The sequence below is a fragment of the Pelodiscus sinensis genome, chromosome 17 (assembly GCF_052426305.1).
Source record: "Pelodiscus sinensis isolate ZL-2025 chromosome 17, ASM5242630v1, whole genome shotgun sequence".
NCBI lineage: Eukaryota > Metazoa > Chordata > Testudines > Trionychidae > Pelodiscus > Pelodiscus sinensis.
In genome coordinates this window covers 10,723,488-10,740,435 of record NC_143068.1, presented here as the reverse complement: position 1 = coordinate 10,740,435, position 16,948 = coordinate 10,723,488, and positions in this window count along the sequence as shown.

Here is a 16,948-nt window from a genome sequence, read left to right as displayed (position 1 = left end):
TTAAATAATTCCCGCTTCATTAAAATAAAAATGGCCTCTGCACTGTGCCGACAAGCAGCTGATCCGGCACAGTGCGGCAGTCTAGACGCAGATCGGTCGACAAGGGAAGCCTTTGTTGACCACTCCCTTATGCCTCATGAAACGAGACATACCGGAGTGGTCGACAAAGGCTTCCCTTGTCGACCACGGCGCGTCCAGACTGCCCCACTGTGCCGCCAAACAGCTGATCGGCACAGCGTGGTGGCCATTTTGATGTAAATGAAGCAGCAATTATTTAAATTGCCGCTTCATTTTCCTATGTCTAGTAAACTCATCTACACGGCTCCGTCGATGGAGCCATGTAGTCTAGACATACCCTATATGTGCTTCTACACTGCATTCATCCTGTACTATTTGCATGCCTCCTTAAAACCCAGAAAGAGTCAATGCTTTAATATTGCCCTCTACTTCCCCTGGGACTCTGCTTTTTAATTGTTTCATTGTTTATTCATTTCCCTTTCGTCCTCTGTTCTCTTTCTGCCTTTCTCCTCTCCAGCAATCTTGGACAACAGACGCAGGATGAGATACTTGTTTCAGAGCAACATCTATTTACACTGACTGAAGGCCTGGCCCTTGATGATCCAGATCAGAAGGTGAGATTTTTCCAAAACCAGCAAGGTTGGTCTCACTCTGCTCCCACTCAACTGAATGGGAGTTACAGAGAGTCTGAAAATCCCACTGTGCCTTACAGGCCTTAACTGAGATTCCAACATTAATTTGGCCTTATTACACTGAAAAAATCCTACAAGAACAGCTTAGCCATGCAAAAATATAGTCCTGTAACAAACAGTGTCAGGTTCTGTGAGACCAGAATGGTTTAAGTCTGTGATATCAGCATCCTGGTAATTTGCACTTTCTCCCTTTTCCTTGTGCGCTTTGGACACAGGTTACCTTAGTGGTATAGTAGCTGTCTGCTCTGCCAGTTTTGGTTGAAATAAAATTAGAATCCGGGATGCTGAACAATGTTCCCTCTAATATTTCCATCCATGTGCAGAATAAATTTTTCTGTGCACCAAGTCATGTGCCAATGTGCACCACCAGTTGAAACAAAACAAAAAAAAAACCCTAGTGCTGGGCGCTCTGATAATCAGCTGGGTGGCATTTGACTCTCTTCTGAGTGGCAGCACTGGCTCTTAGCTTACAGCAAACACTGATGCTGAATACAGTAGGAAGGCAGAGCAAGGTCCTTCCAGTGTAGGACCTCTAGCTAATTTCCACTGGAGAAGGCTCTACCTTGAAATAAAAGCGCTTTTCTCCAGGTGCTGTGCTTGTGCACACCTTCACTAAGGGTATGTCTACACTGCCACCCTAGTTCGAACTAGGGTGGCTAATGTAGGCATTTGAACTTGCAAATTGCATTCCTCCTGCAATGAGGAGTAATGGTAGTTCAAATTAGGAGCTTTAATTCGAACTACCTAGTCCGTGCCACGTGTAGCCGCGGGTAGGTAGTTTGAACTACGGGGCATTTAAAAATGGCGGCGCCCGGGAACATGCAAATAAAGCCCGGGATATTTAAATCCCGAGCTTCATTTGCAAGTTCGAATGCCTACATTAGCCTCCTTAGTTCTAACTAGGGTGGCAGTGTAGACATACCCTAAGTGCTTTCTGGGCAATACAATGTAAATTCATGCCAAATAAAAGACAGTTGGAGAAACACCCCTTGGGGGAAAATAAAACATTTTGTAAGGAGAATCCCTCCCACCCCCAATAAAAGGACAATACATTTATCTTCCTCAATGGTGCATACAATGGGAGGATTAAATATTCACTTCGGGGGTTTATCAGCAGCAGAGGTAAATAGCTGACTCTTAACGTTGCCAAGACATTGATTGGGACTGTAATGCACCCTGTTTTCCTTCCCTCCTCTTTCTTTTTTGTTTAGTATAATATCCAGTGAATAATAAAAGTGTAACCCACGTACCTCCTGGGTGTGGCCCCATGTAGTGGCACTTAAAGCACTTACAGAAAGAATGAGTGTGCTCTACAGCAGGGGGGGTAACCTCAGGCTCAGGGGCTGAGGACCCAGCCCCTGAGGCTCAGAGACCTCCCCCCAGCATTGGGGAGCCCATGCTGGTGCTCCAGTCCCCTCTCTACCTCACCAAGAGGCTGAAGAACACAACAACTACCAGGGTAGGCCCCACCAGGCTCTGGTGTGTGAGGGGCATGTGGGGAGGGTCTTTCTCCTCAGTTGGGGACTGCGTCAGGGAGGAGGGTGGGTTTTATGGTTTGTTTGGGGTTTTTTGGTTCTCGCTTGTGTGCGGCCCCCGAATGATTTTCCTGTGGGTCAGCGGCCCCTGACCCCCAAAAGGTTCCTCACCCCAGCTCTACAGCCTAAGCTGAGAGCCAGCTGGCTTTTAGCTCAAGCGGGCGAGGCTCATGCTCTAAGCTCCAGAGATCCCAGGTTCAGTTTGGCTTGTGGGTGTTACAAGAGTATCAGAGATGAACAAGTCCACTGAGGGTAGAAGGCAGGCCACAGGAACACAGGAGCTCTGGAACTGTCCTTCCTTTGGCAGTTGCAGGGCGTGAACCTCGGTAGAAGTACGAACCTGAAGGCAAGGTCTAGATTTGCAAGCCAGGCTTTTAGCAAAGCCAGGGAATGCAGATGTCAGACCCAGGACACGTTCATCGGCCAGCGACACATGCTTTAAAAATCTGGGACTCACCCCAGGTGGAGCAGCCTGACGTGAGAAATCTACTCTCACACCCATCACACAGGGTGTGATTGATTGTCACCACCGGCCTTTGGCTCTTTCCCAGGAGCTGACGGAGGCTTGAGGTGATGATGTACTCAGCCCTGTAGGAGGAAACCACATTCAACATATCTAAGGAGGGGCATTAGTCTCCGAAAGGCGGGTTCATCGCATGCAAGGAGGGCTGCATGAAAAGAAGGGATGAACGTGTGAGTTTGTGGGGAAGGGGCAGGAGAATTGGGCAGGGCCCTCACAACTCCATGTGGGGTAGAAAGCCCCGTCAGAGAAATGGATATGCAGGGGAGGCTCAGTATAGACAAAGGGTGATTGAGTAGGAGCTGGCAATACTATCCTTTGAGCTCTGAGATCCCATTAGGCCCCTGAAAGCATTGGAGTCAGCAGGCCTCATCCATAGCTAGTTGAAACCAATGCAAAGACTCCCTCAGACTTCACTGGGCTTTGGATCGGGCCTAAAATGCAAAAGAAAGTTGTGTGGAATGGAATCCTGGCCCCACTGAATGCGCTGGGACTTTTGCCATAGATGTCAATTGAGTCAGGATTTCTCCCTGGATCGCTACAGTCCGTCTTTCTCAAACCTGCTCGCCTGCGCAAGACAGTTTGCCGGCTTTGCGCAACTTAACATTTCTGGGCCCCTCCTCGGCGCCTGGTCTTGATGCCCTCATAAGCTGATGCCTGGCCCACTCTGACTTTCTACGATAGTGGTAGGCAACCTGCGACCGGTGGGCCCCTCAGGGCCCATCAAGGTTCTATGTGTGAGTTGCAAGACATTTTGTTTACCGCTGCCCATGTGCAAGGTTGTCAGATTCCACTGGTATGTCCATGTAGTTTTCCTAGTGGTAGTACTAATGTGACACACACATAAAGCCAGGCCACGGGAAGGGAGGTGCATGCAGATTGTCTGTGAGAGCCGTGCGTCCCTCTGCATCCAGTCCAAGTGCTGCTATGGTTCAGTCGGCGCACCCCGCAAATTCTAGGTACGCAAGTGCAGTGAGCAAAACTACCTTATCCCAGGAGACTGTCTTGATTACAACAATCTTGTGGCCGTATCTACACTGGGGGGTTATTTTGAATATAAATTCGATTTCTGGACTCCCGATTTAACAAATTCAAACTTCTGTCCCCTCACTACGGGGAAGAATTGAATATAGTCCGAGGCAGTCTCCATTAATGTAGATGTGCTACCTTGGACTCAGAGCCCTAGGAAGCAAAATGGGGAGCTGCAGGAGGCCTCCTGGAGGCCAATTAGTTCAAATTAATGGCACTGGAGCATCCACGCAAATGTTATTTCAGACTTACAAGTTTGGAGTTAGCATTATTCCTCATGAAAAGCAGGAGTACAGCGTTCGATTTCCACGGCCCCTTATTCCGGAATAACGGGCTTGGTAGTGTGGACTCATCGCTTACTAAATCAAACTTGGGTGGGAGGTTTATTTCAGACTAAGGTCCTAGTGTAGACCAAGCCTACGGCCCACTGAGATGCAAGAGAGCCACTTGTGAGGCCCACTGACTAGCCTCGATTGCCCAGCACTGATCTAAACCCATGGGCTCCATTACAGCTCCACAGCAAAATGATGCCAAAGGAAGCCCAGACCAGGTGCTGCTGGAGAGGATGGAGGCACATTGGGAGAGCTGGGTGGGGCACTGACCTGTTCTAGCCCTGGGTCAGGACCATTAGTTCTGCCTTTCAAAACTGGCATGAAAATGTAGCAGCTCGGCTAGAAAAGTCCAGCTCCTTCGCTGGCTTTGCCATTCAGAGGAGGGGAAGAAATACACAATAGTAATAGAATAATAATAATAATGAATAAAACACCAGGCAGAGGATCTTTTACTCACCTGGCCAAAAGCAAATCTGAAGAGCCTGGCCCAGGGAATGGCGAGGGTGGGGTGGTTAGAGTTTGACACAGCTGCGTGAACCCCTGATTTGGCACCCAGCTGCCAGCCTAAAGAGCTGGCGAGAGAACGAGCCCTGACAGAAGGAATTCATCTCTCTGTACCACAGAGCAGCTCTGGAGCCATTCAGCAGCCGCTACTGGAGTCTGCAGACAACACTAGCCCTGCAGGAATAGCAAGGCTGTTCATGATGCAGGGAGGGAGCAGCTATAGAGACCAGGTTCCTTCCCCTTTCCCTCCCATGCTCATTCCCGGGGAAGGCCTCTGGAGCTGACTCCAGGGCATACATGGAGGTGTGCCTGGCTCTTTAACTCTTGCAAAGCCTGCACTGGCTCCTCTGGTCCCACCGCTAGGGAGGCCTCTGTGAAGCCAACTCACTTTGGAACATTATGGGGCAGCTATTCGACTGGTATAAATTGGCGTGACTCTATTGTCTTCCATGGAGCTACACCGATTTACACCAACTAAGGACCTGACCCCATTATTTATATAAAGGCTTTCTAAGGAGCAAGTTTAACTATACTGGTTTATTGACTGACTCCTTTTTTAAGGCCTTGTCTTCACTCCACGGAAGTTTGCTGTTGACGTGATCTATCTTCTGGAGTTCAATTTAGTGAGTCTAGTTAAGACTCACTAAATCAAACTCAGAGGGCATCCTTGCCGGTGTCGGAAAAAGTAAGAGAAGCCAACAGGAGCGTTTGCTCCTGCCAGCCTCCTGTTGTGGTTACGTCACCATGCTCGGCTTAAGGTAAGCCAACTCCAGCTATGTATTCTACGTAGCTGCTCATTTACCGTGTTTTAGCACATATAACCCGCAGGTTATGCAAAGTTTTACAACCCTCCACCCCCCCCCCCCCCCCCCCCGGCGGGCTATACTCAGCTGCGTGTTATACAGGTTTATTTTTACTGAAAGTACAGGAAGACAAGACTGATTCTTACTTGATAAAAGCAGCATATTTTAATTAAATAATAGAGGCAGTGATGTTAAAATACATTACAAGTTAGAACTTTACTGTGCAACTAGAAAAATAATAAATATATGGTAAAACCATTAAAAAAAGCCATCCTCGCATTGTCATAAAATTCATGAGTTCATTCATTCTGATTATTACAATCAGCATCAGCAGCATCCTCCTCAGCATCTGAGTTTTCAAAATCGTCAAAACTTTCGTCATAGTCGCTGTCTTGAAAAACGTCCATTAAATCCATAATCAAGGCTAGGCAAGCTTTAGTGACAGTTGAGGTCTGTGGGGCCGAATCAGAATTGTTGTCGTAGTCAGATTCAGAGCTAAAAGAGTCAACGTCAGGAAGAATTTCACATTTACAGAACCCATTGTGAATAGCAGCTGGTTTTATTCTGTGCCAAGCAGCCAAAACCCATTTGCAAACTTCCATGAAAGTTGCATGGCGCTGTTGACCTGCCGGAATGAATTGTTCCCCATTTGTCATCCAATTGTCCCATTTCACTCGGATGAAGCACTTGAACGGGTGGTTGACAGCCACATCAAGTGGTTGCAACTTTCAGGTCAGTTCACCTAGAATTATGGCGATATGTGCACCCACGGCATTTGTATGTTTGTGAACTGAAGTTTCTTTGTGGGTGGCCAAGGAATCTAAAACCAGCAGAGATTTAGGATTTAAAAACTACCTTTTTGTGCACAAAAGCAGCTGTCTGTCCACATCTTCATAACATCTGTGTTCATCCAGCCCTTTTTCTTACAAACCACATAAACGCCAGCCAGCAGTTTTTCTCTAGGTATCGTTACCCTCTTAAAAATCACCATTGGTTTTAATTTATCACCATTTGCCGTGCATGCCAATACTACAGTAAAACAGGTGCATTCATGACCGGTGGTTGCTACACAGACTGTTTTCGATCCAGTTTCTACAACAGACCGAGTAGCGGGTATTTCAAATGACATGGGCACCTCATCCATGTTAATAACATTGCTTGGTTTCAATCCCAGCTAGTGAATTTCTTTATGTACAAAAGTTTTAAAATCATCCATTTTGTTTTCCCATTTGTCGGGAAGCCGTTGGCCAGCAGATGTGGGTGCGCGAACTGACAAGATTGTTTCTTCGCATAAATTTGTACACCCAATTTCCCGAGCCCCCCTTAAAATAATAGATTTTCTGTTCCATAGCCATAAGTCGAGCCTTGAGCTATATGGCTACCATTGACACCACTCGTTTGTCCTCTCTCTGTGCACGAACTCACTTCAACAGGTTTTCTTCCAGATTTGGCCACTTGGCTTTCCGCATTGCTCTCTTTTCCTAGGGTGTAGTTTCTCAAGCTCTGCTTCTTCCTTTCTCCACTCCCAAACAGACTTTTCGTTGACAGAGTATTTTCTCCCTGCCGCTCTGTTTCCATTGTCCTTTGCATATGTCACAACACACAATTTAAAATCGGTTGTGTAGGATTTGTGCTTAGGCATGTTTAAAAAGTTTTAAGTTTAAAATACCTTTTAAAAATTCAGTACAAGTTAAAACTACTAAAGGAATAAAGGAATAAATGAATGGTAAAACGGTGTGGTTCAAAGGGGTTATATACCAGCAATAAGGGTTGTAGCATATTTACTGCTCAGCGTCATCAGCTGCAGTTCATTAACACTTCATTACAGGTGCTGTTCATCTCCTGCAGGCTATACACATGCGTGAATTATCTAAGACTTTTTTAACACAATCAGGAAAAACCGCGGGTTATGCATGGGTGCGGGTAATACACATGCGCGGGTTATATACGCTAATTTACATTTGAACTGCCATACAGCTTTCAGTAAAAGGCTTCCTAATGCAAAGCACTGAAATCATGACCCTCTCAGACCCACTGTAAAAATTACACCCAATTAGAAAGTGTAAGGGAGTAAATGCTCCAACCAGAAGTGCAGCAAAAACTTTCTATTTTCCATGCAGAAGAATAAAGGAAACAATTAATAGAAAGCCTCTGCGCTAGTGAGCAAGGGTTTTATCGTGCTGTTCATATAACCCTAGACAAGACCAATGTGCGTTTAGCAGCTCAAGTGCTTCATTAGTTACTTGCTGACTTGGGGAAGACACTGAGGCATCTGCAGAAGGGGAAAAAAGAAACGGATGGTGGTAGTCATGTTGTGAATTCATCTGGCCAGGTGACCTTTGAAAAGTGGCAAGTGAGAGCTCAAAAGCAGCCATGCAACAGTAGGCAAAGCCAAACAGATGGTTACAGACAGGCTGGCAGGCACACACAGTAGCACAGTTACAGCTAGCTCCTTCCCCTGTGACCTCCTTGCAAGCCACACAGTGGCTCCTTCAGTTAGGAGAGGGAAAAAAACCTGCCTCTTGGGTGATACACTGCTATTGGGAACTGGATAGAATTAGACTATGAGTGTTGCTCTAAAGCAAATATCTAATCTTGTCCTTGTGTGTGGTGCTCAACAAGTTTGCAATGCTCATTATTGGTGGTATTGCAGAATTGTCTGGGGTCCTCAGTGGGGACTGGCTCCTCATTAAGCTAGGTGCTGTACATATGTAGTGGGAAGATGTCTCTGCCCTGAAGGGATTACTATGCACTTAGAAAAGACAGATGGGGGCATTGGAGGGGAAGCAGCAAGAGAGAAAGGGGATGAGGCTTGTCCAAGGACACAGAGCATCAGAGCTAGGACAAGGACTCAAGTTACCCTGTAAAGGACAGCCCCAAATCCACCGGATAGGAGCAACATACCCCATGGACAGGGCCAGCCCAAGAGTTTTTGGCACCCTAGCTCAGTGGTTTCAAACTTTTTTTTCTGATGACCCAGTTGAAAAACATGGTTGATGCTTGTGACCCAACAAAATTTGACTAGAGTGTGTGCTCCGGGGTGGGCATGAGGATCAGAGCTTTGGGGTGTAGGAGGGGGCTCTGGCTTTGGGGGGTTTCAGGGCTGGGGCAGGAGAGGCTTACCTCGAGTGGCTGCTGGTCAGTGGTGCAGTGGGGGTGCTAAGGGAGCTTCCTGCCTTTCCTGCACCATAGACCACGCTGCACCCTGGAAGCAGCCAGCAGCAGGTTCCCAGCCAATGGGAATGCGGAGCTAGTGCTCAGGGCAGGGGCAGTGCATGGAAGCCTGTGTGCTCTCCCCCCATCCCCCGCAACCTAGGAACTGGGCCTGTTGCCAGCCATTTCTGGGCCCAGCGCAGTCTGCGGTGCCAGGACAGGCAGGTAGCTGCCTTAGCGCCCCCACTGGTCACCTGATCCCCCCATAGCTATGAGGCTCAGTGCTTAACATTCCACGATGCAATACGGGGTCATAACCCATAGTCTGAACACCACTAGCCTAGAGAACTATGACTTTGCCATCCCCTCTCCCCCATTCCATATGACTCGCCTACACTGGGCTACTGAGAATGACTGGACTGCCAGATCTGGCCCCAGGCAGCAAACCCAGGCGACGCTCTTTTGAAGCTATGCCAGGACACGTTTTACCTGTGTTTACACATGCAGCCCGGCTCCACAATGTGAAATAGATATTACTACTCAACATGGCAAGGATGCACTGTTTTACAAGTGCAATATTTGGTACTTTTGTTTATAAGCGATAACGTATTAATAGCTATTTTTAAATAGCGAAAAAAATTCACATCTGTCTAATTTGGCGCCCCTTCAAGCCTGGTGCCCTAGGCCAGTGTTTCTTAAACTATATTCTGAGGAACACTGGTGTTCTGTGAACAACTCGCAGGTGTGCCGCGACCTCTTCTTTGTTTTTGTCTTTTTTTGTCTGGCAATTTTTTTTAAAGAACATTTTCGTAGGGGTTCTGCAAAAAAAAAAAAAATGGTTTGGTGTTCTGTGGTCTCAAAAAAGTTAAAGAAACATTGCCCTAGGTGACCACCTACTTTGCCTATATGGTTGGGCCGGCCCTGCCTGGGGATTTTGGCTACATCTAATTCCAGTCGCTTGCTCCTGTTTTTGCCGGGCAGTTGCAAAACCCTCCTACTGCCAGCACTGAAGCAGCAGCTCTACAAGGATGAGCGTCTGGTAAGAGTGCTGCATTTCCACTGGTGAAGCTGGCTGCTTCCTCCTGGTCCCTTGCATTAAATGATACGCACCTTCCACCAGGCTCGTTCCTCACATTTAAGGCAGAGTTTAGCTTCTCCCCCTGCCCCACCAAAAACAGACCTTGATACAGTGCAGGAGGAACAACAGCCTCCCTGGGTCCCTGCACTAGATGCCCAGGGTGGGCGGTTGCCCCAGAAGGAACAGGGCCTGGGGCAGCCAGTCCTCAGAGCTGACCAGAGAACATCCCCTCCCCAGCCCTTAGTGCTGTCCGGAGCTTGTGATGAGGTGCTCCTTCAGTGATGTAAAGAGCCCGAGGCTCCGGCCTCTGCTGCAGTAGTGTTGGCTGGGGGCCCCAGCCTCCTGTGAATCACTGGGTCCTGGTGCAACAGCCCCCTTTGCTATCCTCATCGTCAGGCTGATCGTGTATTTGTAGAATTAGTTCTGCAGTCCTTCTGCACACAAAACGGCCACTAAGTCAAACACATGGGGGCCAAGACCTGGAATGCAGCACAGGCAGCTTGGTGCCACAGGGCACGAGGTCTTGGAAAAGATCCAGAGAGAGCTGTGCTCTAACAAGACCACGGGGCAGCGTGTCACATTAGCTCTCTCCACCAGAAGGTAGAGGATTGTGGGTAGTACAGGACTAGGTTGGAGGAGGCTTATGGAGGCCCCACATCCCCAAAGGTAAGGAATTCCCTTTGATTTCTTTGAGGATCTGGGCCTGGGTGTAGCCAGCGGATGGTGTCAGAAAGGAAGGCTACACCCATCCCCATGGTTTTACTCTTGTCATAGTGTCAGGCCAGAGCTGATCCAGGCTTTCAGTCAACATTTACTGACAGGCAGGCAATCAATAACATTGCTGGAGCCATCAGTGTCAACATCTTGGCATTGTTTGTGTCTTGTGGCTTGCCTTGCAAGGGACACCCCCACACAAAAGCAAGCAGCCCTTTCTATTGTCTGTAGAAGTTATCCTCTTGCAGCATCCTGACACCGCCCTCTTGGGAGCCCTGGGAATTGCTCATTAACCTGTAGTGCCCCTCTCTCTGGATGGCGTCTCCCCATGTCCTCACTCCGCACTCATTCCAGACCTGCATCGCTCCCAGACCACGGCGTTCCCTTCTGGGCATTACCCTCTAGCAGTGCCCATTGCAGTGTTTCTCAGCCCCCTTCTGGGGGGTGTTTATCAGTCTCTGTACGCTGGGTCCTGCCCTCCCAGGGAACCCCCCGAATTCCCCTGTACCCACCTTGCCTCAGTGACCCACTACCACTCTTCATCTAGCCCTTTACCTCAGGGGCAACTGCTGTCTGAAATGGCCACTCATCATTGTGCTCCCCTGAAGCCCTAGTACTCTCAGGCCTTGCTTCAGGCCCTGTAGCCTAGGAGTCAGAGATCCCCAGCCCTGCCTGCCTTTCTTTCCCCAAAAATGCTCTGTTCCAGGAAGCCCCCAGCTTCCATGGCAACCAAGTCCCTCCTGCTCCTCAGCTACAGCAAGTCTGCTCCTTCTTCCCTCCTGGAGCCCGTATTTATGTAGCCCCAGCTAAGCCCTTATTGGCTAGTATCTGCCACAGCTGTGGGCTTTGCACCCAGCACTCACCCAAGGCTAGGTGTTTACTTTTAAAGGGCCAGTGCAGGACAGACACCCCATCACACAGCCTTGAATTTAATTGGTGTTTTGACTATATTACTGATTTTGCACATTGGGCTTTTCTTGTTCCTAGCTACTTTCAATCAATGCCCAGCCAAATGCATTAAGTTGGGAGGAGGTTGCTACCTTCTGTCACCCTCTTTACGCGGGAGGTAGGACTTTGGCAAGGCACTGCTCCAAACAGCAGTGCTCCATTTTCATAGGAACAGAGGCCACCTGGGTCTAGATAGAGCTTGGTGTGTTGGGAATCAGAGTGCCAGTGGGTCATTGAATTCATGGTAGACCCCTATGCCCCCCCAACACACTTTGGCCGCCCCTTTCTCTGCAGTTTATCCGGCTGCAGTGAGGATCACCTCACGCATTCAAGGAAAGAGTGAACTCGCAGGACTGGTACAGCTCATCAAGTGAACTCTTCCTCCATGGACAGGGTGACGAAACAGGTAAAGTACTAAAAAGTCTTGTGGGGCCCTCTTCCTGAGGCTCCACCCCACCCTCTCCAGCTTCTCCCCCTCTGTCACTAGCTGTCTCTCCACCCTCACTCTCTTTCACTGGGGTGGGATGCAGCAGGAGATGTGAGGTGTGGGGTCTGGGAGGGAGTTTGGGTGCAAAAACAGGTTCAGGGCTGGGGTGAAGAGCGGGCTGATGGAGAGGGAAAGGAGTGCTAGTTCTGGGAGAGGGCTCATGGCTGGGACAGGGGGTTGGGCTGATGGAGAGGGAAAGGAGTGCTAGTTCTGGGAGAGGGCTCATGGCTGGGACGGGGTTGGGCTGATGGAGAGGGAAAGGAGTGCTAGTTCTGGGAGAGGGCTCATGGCTGGGACAGGGGGTTGGGCTGATGGAGAGGGAAAGGAGGGCTAGTTCTGGGAGGGGGCTCAGGGCTGGGGTGCAGAAAGTGGTCAGGGCTCCAGCCTAGAAGAGCTTACCTCAGGCAGCTCTCAGTCCATGGCACAGCAAGGCTAAGGCAGGCTCCTGGTCTGCCCTGGTGTCTCCCAGAAGTGGTTGGCACATCCCAGCAACACCTGAGGGGGAAGGAGGGAGGCTCCACATGCTGCCCTCACATGCAGGCTCCATCCCTGTAGCTCCCATTGGCTGCAGTTCCCGGCTAATGGGAACTGTGGCATTGGCACTGGGTGTGGGGGCAGAATGCAGAGAACCCCGGACCTCTCCAACCCAGTGACATGCCAGCTGCTTCTGTAAGTGGCACAGGGCCAGGGCAGGCAGGGAGCTTGCCTTAACCTTGGAGTGCCACTGGATTTTTAACTTCCGAAAATCTCCTGGGTTGGCTGCAGTAGCCTCTGAGAGATAAAGTCTGATTCCGGGGAGCTCCCAGAGAAACTGGCAGGGTTGGTAACCCTAAGAAAGCTCACTGAAAGTAGAAAGTCTGTGACTTGAGCAAAACCAATTAAAAAAGACAAACTTCTTGGCTATGATAGAGGGCTATAAAATCATGACCGGTGTGGAAAAAGTGAATAAAGAAAAGTTATGTACTTGTTCCATAACAAGCACTAAGGGCCACCAAATGAAATTAATAGGTAGCAGGTTTAAAACAAACAAAAGAAAGCATTTCTTCATGCAATGCACAGTCAACCTGTGGAACTCCTTGCCAGAGGATGTTGAGAAGCCTGGGATTTTAACAGGGTTCAAAAAAGAGCTAGATAAATTCATGGAGGATAGGTGAATTGATGGCTATTAGCCAGGATGGGTAGAAATGGTGTCCCTAGCCTCTGGCAGAAGATCGGGATGGAACAGTTGATGATTCCCTGTTCTGTTCATTCCATCTTGGTCACCTGGCATTGCTCACTGTTGGAAGTGGCTAGATGGACCTTTGGTCTGACCCAATATGGCCATTCTTCTGTACTGAGCCTCTGGGATCTGGTGGAGATCAGCCTTAGAGGCAACAAAAAAATGTGGGCCAAAGCTCAGCCATGAGAAATGCTGCCCAGGAGATGACATATGCCTGCTGATAGTTGAGGAGTGTGGGGAAGGCTGAATGAGGTCAAGTGGCTTCAGCTGTGTTACTGAGCATGCTCAGTACAAACCAACCAGCAGACTGGTCGGAGGCACATGACCCTGTCTCCCCCGCCCCCACTCACTTCCCCCATCCTCTCTGACTCCAACACACAAAATGAAAGATGCTGTGCACCTATTGCCCTGAAAGCAGAGCCCTGGGGATAGCTCACTGCACGAGTTCTACCTCAGCAGCTGTAGCAGGGTAAAACCATGGACCGACAGACTGGACCCTCAGAACCCCAGCAGGGATAAGGGCTTAGAAAGACACCAGCTCCCCAGACAGGTGAAAGCAGCACTGGCTAGTGGGCAGGGCTGTCTCCAAATTACCCCAACTTTCATAGTGCCCTCTGCAGCTGAGTGCAGCGGTCAGCCCCAAACTTCAGCAGCACTGCCTCCCCCCCCCCCCCCGGTTATGCCCAATCCTCACTCCCCAGGTAGTGGCAAGTAGCGTGAGCACAGACCAGGGGACTCAGGAGGAGCAGAGGGGGGGGTCAGATAGCTGGTGGCTGGAGGGAAGTGGTAGTTTTCTCCTTCAAAGCACCACTTCTCTTTGGCCAGCTGCATGGGCACCCTCTGCACCTCCAGCACATGCTCGCACTGCCCGTGCCTCCTGCCTGCTCCCCTGCAGCTGTCCGGTGAGCCTCCCATCCTGGCCCACTCTTGCCTAGGGTTGCCAGCTCTCCTGGACCAGATGGACCAGACATAAACTTGCTGCAATAGCGTCCAGTCCATTCAGTGCAGGAGAGCTGGAAACCCTACTATGCCCCCCACAGCTTCTATGGCTGCTCCCCTCTCAGAGAGAGTTGCTGGTGCTGGGCCACGTAGGGCACCAACATTGGCAGGGACGGCCCTGCTAGTAGGGACCAATGAGCAGGGAAAATCTGGCCAGGCCTGTCAGGCATGCATCTCCATACAGAAAAGTCTCAGCGGGGAAGCCATGTTAGGCCATGTCTATACTTATCTGCGGATCAATGCTCCAGAGATCTATCTTCTGGTGTTCAATTTAGTGGGTTTAATAAGAGCCTGCTAAATCAAACACTGAGGGCATCCCTGTTGGTGCCAGTATTCCTGCTCCTTGTGAGGAGTATGGGAAGTCAATGGGAGCATCTCTCCCATCGACCTCCCACTATGGAGACGGCACCAAAGTTTGAATCAAGGTACGTCGACTCCACCTAAGCCATTAACGTAGCTTTAGGTGCGCGTCTTGATTCGAACTTCTGGGTAAGACGTGGCCTTAGTCTGTACCTGAAAAACATGAGGAATCCTGTGGCACCTTAGAGACTGAATAGATTTCACAGGGCGTAAGCTTTCATACGTAAAACCCACTCCATTGGATGAATAGTCTCTAAGGGTACGTCTAAACTACATGGCTCCGTCGATGGAGCCATGTAGATTTGTTTGTTAGGCAAAGGGAAATGAAGCCGCGATTTAAATAATCACAGCTTCATTTAAATTTACATGGCTGCCGCACTGAGCCGACAAACAGCTGATCAGCTGTTTGTCGGCTCAGCGTGCTAGTCTGGATGCTCCCCTGTTGACATGAAAGCCTTTTATCGACCTCCCTGGTAAACTTTATCCTACGAGGCATAACAGGGAGGTCAATAAAGGGCTTTCAGGTCGGCGCGGGAGCATCCAGACTAGCGTGCGGAACCGACAAACAGCGGATCAGCTGTTTGTCGGCTCAGCGCGGCAGCCATGTAAATTTAAATGAAGCTGCAATTATTTAAATCGCGGCTTCATTTCCCTTTGCCGATCAGCCTAATCTACATGTCTCCATTGATGGAGCCATGTAGTTTAGACACACCCTAAGATGCCACAGACTCCTCATTGTTTCTCCATAGAGTCTTGAGTGTTTAATTCCAAGCCCAGCAAAACACTAAGGCTATGTCTACACTGCATATTAATTTTGAATAGTTACTCCAGAATAGGTTATTTTGAAATAGCACATCTACACTACAGGGAAGCCTCAAAATGAGGCCAAGGCAGGATTCCCTAATGTACACGTGCTATCTCGATTTAGAGCCCCAGGAGGCACTGGGGAGGGGCTAATTCGAAGTAGCAGCAGTGGAGTGTCTACACATGTCTTATTTCAAAATAGGTATTTTGAAATAGGCTTTATTCTTCGCAGAAGGAGATTTACAGATTTTGGAATAAGCCAAAATTATTTCGAAATAACGGAATGGCTGTGTATTCGCTTGCATAATTATTTCAGAACAATGGCTGTTATTCTGAAATAACTTTGCTGTGTAAACATACCCTAAGAGATTGCATGCCACATCATGAGGTGATGTAAATCAAAGTAGATTCACTGCTGTTAGGGAGCTGCAAAGATAGATGAGGTCACCCATACTGTTTGTCTGGAACATATTCTTAATTCACTGTCACAAAGATGTGTTGCAAAGGGAGACAAGTGTCTCTTCCAGTTACTGTACAGCACTGATGTTTTATCTGGTCTGGGCAGCGAAGGAGACTTTTGAGTTAAACTAAAACAAACTGCTAAATAATCTTTGTATAGGTTTTTCAATAAAAGGCTGGATTGCAATCCATGGTCTCATTAAAGGGCAAAGCCGATATAAAGCTGGAGCTATTTTGCTTCCTAGAGGGAATGGATCTTTATGTCACTTTTGAAGTTAAGTGATGTTGAAAGGGAACTAAGTTTCCCCAAGTTGCTTGGAACATCTGCTTTCTCTCTAACGAGGATTAAATGGCGGAACAAGTTCCATGCTCCATTTCAGATGAGACAAGATTTGATGCCAGATCTCGCTCTCCCCCGATTGTATTTATCCTGTTGTTTATAATAAAAATTGAGCAATCCATTTCATCTGACAGGAGGAAGAGCGGCTTCAGGAAGTCTTGTACCAGTCTGTGGCTATATTAAGGGACAATTACTCGACAGCTTCCTAACCATAAATAGCTATCCAATGAGGCAGAGTTTTAATATAGATGTGGGAAGTAAAGGAGTCTGGAAGAGGATTTTTATGATGTTACTTCTCTCCCCCCAGCCACACACACACTTTTTTGCTTTTCAAAAATGGGATGTCCCTGATCATGCTCCCAACACCACAGCACTAACTACTCCAACTACGCCATCTGTGCTCACCCTCAACCAGGCAAATCACAGAAGCTGCAAAGAGGAAGTCAGGCAGCTCCCAGGAGCTAAGTGCATCAGAAGTGACAAGAGCACTCAAAGAGAAGATGGTGCGTTGAGTGGTTTTTCTCTCATGCCTCTCCTCTGGGCCTTGGAGAGGCTGCTTTTGCCAGGCAGCTGTAGAGGGCAACAGGACGTGATGCACTGGGATTAACATCACCAATTAGGCTGTCTACCACCTCCAGGAGGCTCCAGCAAAGTCATTTCCATGGCTTTATGGTAAATTGACTCAGCTTGCTTTGGCACAATCCAGGGAAATACAGAACCCTATAGCTGTGTCTAGACTCCACCCCTTTTGCGGAAAAGGGATGCAGATTAGACACGGCGCAATTGTAAATGAAGTGGGGATTTAAATCTCCCCCGCTTCATTTGCATGAACATGGCTGCCACTTTTTTCCGGCTTGGGGCTTTGCCGGCAAAAAGCGCCAGTCTAGACGGGGATCTTTCGCAAAATAAAGCCTTTTCCGAAAGAGCCCTTATTCCTCTTAAAATCAGGAATAA